Source organism: Acanthisitta chloris, unplaced genomic scaffold (assembly GCF_000695815.1).
Source record: "Acanthisitta chloris isolate BGI_N310 unplaced genomic scaffold, ASM69581v1 scaffold6283, whole genome shotgun sequence".
Taxonomy (NCBI): Eukaryota; Metazoa; Chordata; class Aves; order Passeriformes; family Acanthisittidae; genus Acanthisitta; species Acanthisitta chloris.
Genome location: NW_008665480.1, coordinates 243,306 through 254,506, shown reverse-complemented (window position 1 = coordinate 254,506; position 11,201 = coordinate 243,306).

The following is an 11,201-nucleotide window of genomic DNA, read 5'->3' as shown; positions in this document are numbered from 1 at the left end:
TCCGTCCATCCATCCCTCCGTCCATCCGTGCCTTCGACCCCGCGGCCGCTCCTCGCCCCGAGTCGCCACGCTGATGGGTCCGTGCCAAAGCGGTGCCTTCAAGGAACGGGATCCGCGGATCCCCTCGCGGTCCTTTCCCTGCCCCCCAGCGCTTCTTCTTACATCTCTATCAATTTGAACAGCTTTTTCTTCTTTTTTGTGAGTCGCCTCTCACAATAAGTTGTCATCGTTTTAATTTCTAATATCATTTCGGCTTGTCGGGTCATTTTTCTTTTCTTTATTCTTGTTCTTTAGTAATAATTACACTTGTAATAATTAGACTTGCAACCGTTTCCATTCAGGGTTTCAAAGTCTTTGCAATTCTGTGACACTTTAAAACTCCGTGGCAAAGGTATCGGGAAAGCAATGAGGGAGTGATTGTGATTTGGATAATGGTAATCCTGTGGCTGAGCAAATATATAAAGTACGGTCTGCAGTTGCTCATCTATGGCCCCTCTCTTAGGTGAATGTTTACAAGACTAGTTCAGGACTGTGTGGCAGTGAATCATTCCCTGCTGTGCGAGTTAATTTCACTCTTCCATCCAGTGCAAAGCGCTGATCAAGAGTACTGTATACAGCTCCAGGAAAGTTACAATGTGTTTGCAGCCCACTGTCTCTCTGGGTGTGCCAATGTAGATGCTGCTTTAGGCAAGTCTTGTGCTGGTTACATTGATTTTTTTACATGGGTTTTGCACCGGCACATAACTACTGAAACATAAGAGTGTTTGCATAAATGTAAGAGACCTGGACTTTGCATCTGCTAAAAGATAACTCCTTGGTCAGCCCAAGTCTAGGGCAGCCCTGCCGTGGGGAAGCACTGCTGTACCAGAGTGCATCTGGGGATCTGAGTGGGAAAGGTGGGCAGAGCAGAGCACTGAGAAAAGTTGCTACATTTATTATTAATCAAGACACTAATGGGATGTGAAATTGTGCTGAAAAGTGTTCCCTTCCACCTTTCTATTGCACAGTCCTGGATGTACCTCACATTCATACTAACGTGGTCTGGTGTGCTGGCTTGGAGTTGATTTTGATGGTAGATAGTGAATTAGTGATTCATGGACTACCATAGGAGCAGGAGTGGGATGAGGACTTCGAATTTGTTTTAAAATATTGTATGCTAAAATGCCAGCTTTGTATCAAGCCATCAGCTGTTTTGGGGGGCTTCCTCCTTCTCATATTGCCTCTGTCAGTCCTGTGGTTGGCAGCTGACTCTCTGTCAAGCCCTGTAGCTGCATGATGACCAGGAGCTGCTTTCCCGCAAGAGTATATTTATTTCCCAGAATATTAAATGCAAGCTTAATTAATAGGGGTTTATATAGCACTTTCCCTCTGACAATTTCAAAGTGCTGGGTGGAATTTAATTACACTTCACAGCTCCTTGTGGAGAGGACACACAGAGGCATTCTCAACCTGTTCTTCAAACTGTGGCGTAAATGGGGGCTCAGGGCATCACAGCTGATTTCCCAAGGTCATGCAGCAAGTCAGTGGCAAAGCTGGGAACGTGTTTTGGGAATGCCATGCTTTTGTATCATGCTCTAATTAAATCACATGTCCTCCCTGGTAAAAGCTCTGTAAAGCTTTGAGATGTCAAAAAATGGAAAAGCTCAGAGGCTTTTGAACATTATACTTTAAAATCACATAACCCACTCCAGTTTTTCACCTGGTCTAATTTAGGAGTATAAATCATGCTGATCTGGTCATTCATACTGCTTTTTCTCTGCCACTGATGATGCCTAAGCATGATGCTACAGAGGCAAATATGCCCTTTTGGACAACAAGGAGGAAAGTAGATTGGGAATTTGTTTTTAACTCATGTAAGTTGTCAGTATTGTGACCTGAAACATGATTTAGTTCTTATTTTTGTCATCCAGGACATAACCTTTTTGATCCTTTATAGAAATAGTAATTTTCGTTGCATGCAGCACTGTTTAATCCAAACTTAATAGTATCCAGTAGAGCAAATCTGGTTCAAGAATCTCCTGCCAGTGCTCAGTAGAAGGCAAGGATTTGGTCTGCTGACTGTCTGCTGGGTTTGTTTTTATACTTGGATTCACCAGTTTCCAAGAGATTTTTCATTGACAAATTGAGGAATGGACTGAAGGAAAGACTGATGATTGTGTTTTAAAATACATCTTGAGCATCCTAAGAAAAAAGCCCTTCTGTCACCTTTTCTGCTTAAAGAACGTTCTCCTTTGAGATTTGTCACATTTATGCAATCCCATTGCACTTCTTGACCATAAATCTTTTCTTAACAGCCAGGAGAAGGTTTGTAGACAGAGGTAATAACTTCTATTAGGCTACAGGTACAGCTGGAAAAATTCGGCAGGTATTTCAGCTGATAGGCTCTTCTTCAGGTGAAATGGAAGCAAAGGCTTCAAAATGAAATGTAGGTGGAGGCAAATTGCTCAGAGTTGCCAGAAATAGATGCAAATAACAAAATTTATGGACAAAATTGTGATAGTTTTAAAATGTGGAAAGTCAGACCTAGAAACAGGCGTAGTGGGAACGCCGTGCGCAGGCTTAGTGTGGTGGCCAGCCTGGTGTTACAAGCAGTCATATAATCAACTTTCGGCGTTACTTAGGCACTTTCTGTTTAAGAATGTCATGAACCTTTCCTTCCTTATCTCAGCTTTGGCTACAAATGAGATTAAAATTGTGGGAGAAGCACTCACAGTGTGCAGTCATGAGCAACCACCAAAGAGCTGAGCAGAAAGGAACAGAGTGACTGGATTGGGGTGGCCACAGCTCTTTGTCCTCTGGATTGGAGGGTGGGATATCTGGTCTGCCCTGCCAGATGTTCTTCTCTCAACCAATGTGTTTCAGAAGGATGCAGCAGCTGTCAAAGTGATGGAGAGGTCCCACAGTGTCCCTCTGCCCAGGGAGCCTCTCTGTTGGAGATGACTTTACACCTTGGATCTTGTGAAGTGTTTTAGGTCAGCGTTAGACTTCGGTGTTTGGACAGCAGCAGGTTGCAGGTGCTTCCCAAAGCATTTGGTGGTGGACAGCAACCTCTGAGCTGCTTTGCAGGTTCTTTGCCCATACCACAGCTGAACTCCACTTGAGGAGAGATGAAGTCTGCAGGAGCAGCAGGGTCTGTTGTTAGACTGGCTGCTGCGGTTGGTGAAAGGGACAAGCCCCCAGGACACACAGATATGTCTTCAGGGTAATCTTAGTGCACTCTCTGCAATCTTTTTTTTTCTTTTAAAGCACAGTGAAAATACATTGAGGCTTATCTGAGGCTCACAAAGATTGATATGATCTCGCTACAGCCTTGACTGTGCCCTGGATCTTAAGAGCACCAGGTGTTTTGCTGAGCTGAAAGAAGAAGTGTTTTGTGAGAGCACTGGGTTAAATCACATTAAGGTGACTGCCTTTTACTGCCATTAGTATTTGGGACTTTTAATAAGGACCATCCTTAGGGCAATGTTCTCTCCTAAGATGTTCTCAGCAGTCTGTGCCCATTATTACTGGTATTATTGTTTGCTTCTTCACTGTATTTAGAGCTCCTTCTGGTACTGATCTTGGCTCAGCATTGCAGAAGCGCAAAGGAGACAGAATTGGGCAAGTCTCTAGATCAGGGCTGGGCTTTGTGGACATGTCCCATGGGCAGAGTCATTCAGTGAGTTAAGCAATGCACATGGGGGCTGAGAAAGATGTCTGTCTTGCTTGTCCATCTTCACCCTTCACATACTCTGGCAGTAGAAGAATTAAACTTGTGTTAATGGCATAATTTGTTTTTATGGTAGAGGATGAGTTTGGGAAAAGGGTAATTCTGCAATAAATGGTGCTAACAGTCTGGAAGAGGAGCTGAATTTAGTGAAAGAATATATATTATCTATATGATAAGAGTCATCACAATTGGATACTGGTTTTGTTGCAATAACTCTTAGAAGCTTCCACAGGAATGTGGGTCTTTCACAAATATATTTTGACACTGGGCTGAAACCATGGCTCTGTAAGGCTTACATGGGAATTTCACCATGAGCTTTAGTGAAGCTATCATTTAATTCCTGGCCTTTTTCAGCTTTGTGCCATGTTCCTACAAAGCAGTTCCTTCACAAAGAGCTTTATGCTCTGCTAGATCCCTGTGACTTTGATGGGCAAAGGATCAGCCCTGTTCACAGGTGACTGTATTGTCAAGACAGGTTACCCAGGAAGGGAGAGGGAAACAAGTGTTGCATCTGTAGTGCTAAGACGCCTTTGTGATTTTTATTATACTGGTATTACAGATAAAATAAATGCCTATTGTCTCTTCTGTCCTTCTTACTAGTCCATGTAGTGTACGTGATGTCTTACAGGCAGGATGATGAAACATTGTTCTCCTGAGACATGATACATGTGGGCTTATCTCCTCTAAGTTAAAACAAGCTGCATTTTCACCTGATCCCAATTAAATTACACATGCTGCAGAGAGAAAGTTCTTTAAAGCAAGTTACTTCAAGCTTACTGGATGTCTATAATTTGGGATCCTCTGCAAAAACCGCAGAGCTCAGCAGTTCCCTAAATCTCAACATAAAGACATGATACACTGTGGGGTGAAAGTTTCCATCCTCCAGTTCAGCATAGAAGTTACTGAGGGGATGACCAAGGAAGAAGCTTAAGTCATTAGGTCTTTCTTTGGCATTCGAAGGCACAGAGTTCCTTTTGCAATTTCTGTGACTGCAGGGTGCCTGCTGATACGTAAATCAATGCAAAGTGGATTTTTACCCTGAGAAGCATTACTAGATGACATTTGTGAAGATTTTTCAATTGCAAGTGCTCTGCTTTCCTTCCATTTCAAGTTGACTTGCTGAGTGCAGAAAGATGAAGCATATCTGACTGCTGCTGAAATTGGGGGAGTTTTGCGTGGTCTAAAATTTTTTTTTTTAATAAAAAATCTCTCCTGGTTATGGCAGCTCTGTGCCGTTGTACTAATTTAGAAACCCAAATAATGCCATAGTGTTAGCTAAAGGAATAGCTGGTTTTCCTTGAGGTCCGTTCAGCCACTTTGTAAATTTTAGATGTAACTTATTTCCTCTTCTCTTCCTTTTCCTCTTCTCTTCCTTTTCCTCTTCTCTTCCTTTTCCTCTTCTCTTCCTTTTCCTCTTCTCTTCCTTTTCCTCTTCTCTTCCTTTTCCTCTTCTCTTCCTTTTCCTCTTCTCTTCCTTTTCCTCTTCTCTTCCTTTTCCTCTTCTCTTCCTTTTCCTCTTCTCTTCCTTTTCCTCTTCTCTTCCTTTTCCTCTTCTCTTCCTTTTCCTCTTCTCTTCCTTTTCCTCTTCTCTTCCTTTTCCTCTTCTCTTCCTTTTCCTCTTCTCTTCCTTTTCCTCTTCTCTTCCTTTTCCTCTTCTCTTCCTTTTCCTCTTCTCTTCCTTTTCCTCTTCTCTTCCTTTTCCTCTTCTCTTCCTTTTCCTCTTCTCTTCCTTTTCCTCTTCTCTTCCTTTTCCTCTTCTCTTCCTTTTCCTCTTCTCTTCCTTTTCCTCTTCTCTTCCTTTTCCTCTTCTCTTCCTTTTCCTCTTCTCTTCCTTTTCCTCTTTCCCTTTTCTTTTCCCCTTGCCTTTCCCTTTGCCTTCTTAGATTTCGTTCTGTGGCTGGTGTGCTGGGGCGGTGGGAGAGGTGTCCCTCTCTTTTGGGAAAGGCTTGGGCGCTGCTGAGCGCTTGCCACAAGAGGTCACTGCAAGAGTTGTTGCGTTACCAGGTTAATGTTTAAACCTGAGAGAGAACGAAAAAAAAATGAAATGATCGATTTTTTTCTTTCTTTTAGTAAACATTCAGGTTGTTTTTTTTTTATTGCTGTTGGAAGGAGTACACAGGCAAAGAATAAGGTCAGGAAGTTAAGCGAAACTGTGGAAATGCATTTAATTGGCCTGTTTTACAGGGGGTTGTTGGGTGGTTAATTGGGATTTTAAGTTATTCTCTTGGAAAGCTAAAGGAAATAAGATTTTCTGATTTGATAAAATTAAATAATAGAAGCTTTTGGAGTTGACACTCTAATAAACTGTTTTTCAGAAACAAAAAAAAGTCTGATACTTGTTTAATCAGCACACTCATTGGAAATGCCAAGCCCTGGAGATCCCAAATGGCCAGAGCCTGATTCCACCTCTGGGAGAGGTCCTGGCTGTGAGTGGACCCTGAGGAGATTTACCTGAAGCATCACCTCAGTACTGGGCAGGGATCTGTCCGGTTGATAGCTTTGCTTCAGCCCCTGGCAGGAAGAGCACAGCACGGCAGAGGCAGCCGATGCTTTGCTGAAACAGGATTTTTGAGATGCAGCCAGGCTCTGTGGAACTGCAGCCAGGACTAGCTGTGGGCTGAGTGTTTGCAAGAGGAGCCCCCGTGTCTGAACAGCTCCTGTTACCACAATTTTCTCCTCTGGGAACGTGAAGCCAGCACTCTCATTTGTCTAAAGCTAGAAATCTGGGTTTTTTGTTGCTCCCTGAGGGTGCCTGTGTGTCTTAAGTGAGAGCTACTGCATGCTCCAGTTTAAATTTAGTCTTGGTACATCTATGTTGTGTTCTGCATAATTTTAATAGAGAGCAGATTCAGCAGTGGCATTTAGATAATAACCAGGATAGGTGAGGATTAGTTTAATTCTAGGATAAATGGGTATGTGTGGGAGAAACTGTGATCAGAATTGTATAAAATGTCATTTTTCAGGCAACTCATAGGGATGCTCTTTTGTCATATTGCCTCAGTGCTCTTTCTGAGGTCAACGATGTTTTGCCACAGTAAGGGCAGGAGCAGTTTGTGGGCTTTCACATTCAGAATAATTACTTAATTTTCTAAGTTTTCAGCAAGTAAATTTCAGGCAGACTAATCTTTCTTCTTGAGGTCTCTTGCTAAATTGCTGAAAGCTGCTGTGTTCCCAGCTAAGTGACTTATACATGGATTTTAATGTTTCAGCCAATGCTGGATTATTTGTCTTCTGTTTTATTTGAGGAGTGCTTATTTGGGGCAGGAAACAGATCATTTCAGCATAGTCAGTATAGTGGCACCTTGCTCTGGGTTTAGCCCTCTTTGCATTTTCATAATATGAGTATTAAATAAAGACAACACTGGCACAGAAAAGGTGACGTAAAGAGTTAGTCCTCCGAGAGATTTTTTCGGCAAGCAGCGCTTAATGTGCTGGATAAATTGGATGACACTGATGTTTTGCATGCTTTAAAGACACTGGGGAAATAATAGCTTTGTTAGAAAACAGCACTGTGGTTTTATAGTAAGGAGTGCAAAGTGCTGGTGGAGGTTGCTGCTTCAAGAACAGAGGTTTGTCTGCAGCTGGCCCCAGAGCTGGAGGGATGTTGGTGCCTGTTGAGGCAGATCTCAGAGGGTTGTACCCTCTGAAAGGGCTTAGGATTTTCTGCTGTATTTTGTGGGGATGCAGTACATATTGAGCGTGTGGTTGGAGTTACCACAAACAACACCAGTAGAAATACATATTGTCAGGGCCAAGACTTTCTTAGGAAAGCTAAAAGTAAATTTAAAAAGAGAACTGTTTTAGGACACCTCTCCCCAGCACACACACAGAGAAGCTCCACCAGTTTTCCAAGATGCTCTAAATAAGTCTGCAGCAATATGCTGACCCTGTGTAGTTTTAAGGAGAATCAGCTGACAGCAGTTTAAGTGGTTTGGGGCTTTTATAAGACAACATTAACAAAAAAGGCAAATTCCAGACATTTTGCAGACCCTGTCAGGTGTGGACTGCATTTACTCTGGAGTGGAAGGGCAGTAGTTCTGATGAACAGCTCTGTAAAGTCGCTAGCTGGGATTTTGTTCCTAGATAGAAACACTGCTCCTTTTTTGTTATTATAATCATTATTATTACTTGTCTTCTGCTACTTCTTCAATTTTTTAGAACATCTTTTCAATGGTGACTTTTCTAAAAAAGGTCAGTTGCCTGTTTTCTTGAGATGAGATGGAATTCTGAAATGGTGATTTAAACAATTTTGGTTACCAATGGTACCCAAGAATTCTTGAGAAAACATGATTAGAGACAGCACAATTTTGGTTACCAATGGTACCCAAGCATTCTTGAGAAAAGATGATTAGAGACAGTGTTTCTCACTTGGTTAAGCATATCTCCTGGAATGATTTAGCTGTTCTTGCTCTCTCTTCATTACATAACATGAATTTTACACTGCTTTGGGCATTTTGTTAGTTAAAAAATTGCTTGCACAATGTGGTCTTTTTATTTTGTTTTAATAACAAAACAAGGCTCAGCGCTGCATTGAGTGTTAGCTACTGCAAGATAGATAGAGTAAGATTAAAGGCTTGCTGCTCTACAGCATAGGCTGCCTGTACACCACAGAGCATTTTTACAAAATAGAAGGGTGGCAACAGCAAATGCAGTGCCTTTAAAAATTGTTTTCCTCAATTGTGGTTTCCAACCTGAAATTTTGCTAACTCTATGCCTCCAATACCCTGATTCCTTGCCATCAGTATTAAACCTTGTAAATAGGAGAGTTATGCTAGCTAATAAAAAGCCTGCTGCCTTCCTAAGAGCAATCTAGCAACTCTGGGACAGATTACTCTAGTGGTGGAGCCCTGCTTTCCTGCTCTTACAGACAGACCCTGGTGTTTAGAGGAGTCTAGTCAAAGAGCTTATGCAACTTACAGATTTGTGATTTGGGCTCTCTAAAGTATATCAGAAAGGGAGATGGGTGGAGAAGATGATTGGTGGAGGCAAGCTTAGAAATAAAAAAACCTGACTTTTTTATCTCAAAGAAAATGGGAAGTGGAAGTGCATTTTCAGTGCATTGGAGAAATCCGAACAAGGATGAATGCATGGGCAGAGATTTCAGGCTAATCATCATGCAAGTTTTGAAGATGGCTGCATGTTACTGTCTTCAGAGTGAGACACCACCCATGGTCATCTGGATCAGAGTTGTGTAGAGTTTCATATACTGGATCAGATGATTGGTCTGTCAGATATCCTGTCCTGCTTTCAGCAGTGACCATTGTCTAGCTGACCAAGGAAGAAGTTCCCAGCCTCTGTAGTAAAATGCTGGTGAGGTTGGGTGCTGCTGTACATTTTCCTTTCTGGGCCACAGCACAGATACTGCACTAGTTACTCGTGTCTTACTGCAGAATGTGAGCTGTATTTATGCATTACCATCTGTAACTTTGGCTATCCTTGGCAATCCCTGTTGTGATACTTGTCTTTCCGTGAAGTTGTGATATACTTAAAGTAAATTCATGTGTTCTGGTGTAGGTGTAGTGGCTGAATTTGGTGTTGTCCAGTTATTAGTAGCTAAAGTCTGTTAAGAAATACTTGTTACTGAGAATACCTCCAATGTAATATATTTATTCAAAAAACTTGCTTACAGAATATAGTACTTCTGTACTGAATCTAACAGGAAGACAGCTGTGGAGATCCTTGATGTGGACATCCTGCTGGTGTCCTTGCAATGCTTATCATCCTGCCATTTGCAGACCTTTTGTTGGTTCCTTTTATTTTTCTTCTAAGAAGGCACAAACCCCCAGTTTTATCTGTTGAAGACTTGAGCAGGCAAGGAGAGCTTGTCTCTACCATGAAGGGAGTCTGAACACCCCTGGTTTTGGCCGCTCTGTGGCAACTGAAGGTGGAGAAGAAATTAGGTTTTTCCAACCTTTGTCTCTTACAGCTGGTTCAAACAGCCAGCTGGAAATTGAACAGAGTAGAATTGGCTGTAGATTGATGGAGATCATAACCCAACTGTGTCAGTCACAACTGCGACTGACCTTTCTTAGCAAGGAAACCAAGTAACAAGAGTTGTAGAACGAAAGTCAGGCAGGTGGGTGGACTTTGTTCAGGACTGGCTATGAGTGCAGTCTCAGGGGAGGTAACTGCAGAAATGGACTTTCAATGAGTAGTTAGTGGTGATGACATGGAACAAAGCAGGTTCTTCTGCAACTACACAGGACTTCTAGAAACCCTAAGGAGAAAAATACCTGTACTAAGCAGTCACTGTTGTTACAAGGGTTAGGCTTGAATACGGAGACATGTTAGAGGATATAGAAGCAGGGGACTAAAAGCAAAAACTCCTCCATGTCCCTTTGCACTCTGCAATTTTAAGAAATTATGGCCAGAAAAGAGAGGTTCTCTCAAAGTGTCCTGTCATCCAGTACAGAGTTTGGATGTTTGCAGCTGGGTATGGACTGGCTAACGTAGAGTTAAATCTGCCTGGAGTTTTGATTGGGAAAAAATGTGGAAATAGGGAAGAATTAATTGTGTCTTGCTTGGAGAAAATAACATGACTTGTGATAAAATACAGGATAGGTTAAATATAGGGAATCCTGTGGACACTGAGACTTGGGTACACAATAAAACTCAAGGGTCAGATGCTGACCCATTCTTCCTTGAATTTTATCAAACTGCTCAGTGAGCAGCAGCATTAATGAAATGTGGATTCCTGTGGCTTTGTGCCTGCAGTTAGATTCATTGATCTCTAACAAGTGGTAAACAGGGATTCAAAATTTTCCCTCAGCTGGAACAGGGCACACACATATATATTGGTAGTGCTGTGTTTGCAGTTGGACTCAATCATCTTGAAGGTCTTTTCCGACCTAAATGATTCTATAATTCATATTTGCATGCTGATCATGGATCATACTTAGGAGACAAGGGTAAAAAAGAAGCCAATTAAGTAAAGGAAAATTCAAGGGGGGAAAAGGAAAACACATTCTAATATCTGGTCAAGATTCTAGGGTATATACGATATATCTGATCTAACTTTACAAATACTAGTACTACCAAGATACTTCTAATGTTTCTTTTTTTTCCCACAAATTTTGTGGGATTTAAAAAAAGAACCCCAACAATTTATCAATAGTTTGTCTTTGTTTTGTTGCCTCCCGAGTTTTTTTGTGTATTTCATCAGTTTGGTGAATGCCTTATCAAGTATTTTGAGACCCTTGGGTGCAAAGAAGTATAAAATCCATAGAAGACAACCATTAAATGCTGTATATCAGCTGCTGACTGCAACACGTATCTTCTGCTGCGTACTCTGTGTCCTGAAACAGTTACGTGGTGGGAATACACAATCAAGTTTCCATCTGTGGATGAGGAGGCTTTGGAGCAGGGTTATCTGCCTTTGGATTGTGGTCCTCTGGGGAGCTCACAGATGTGCAGAGCATCTGTGAGAGCATTTGGTATTGCAGCCTCTCATTGCCAGGTTGTGCCCTTTGTGTCGAGATATGTGAGCAGAATT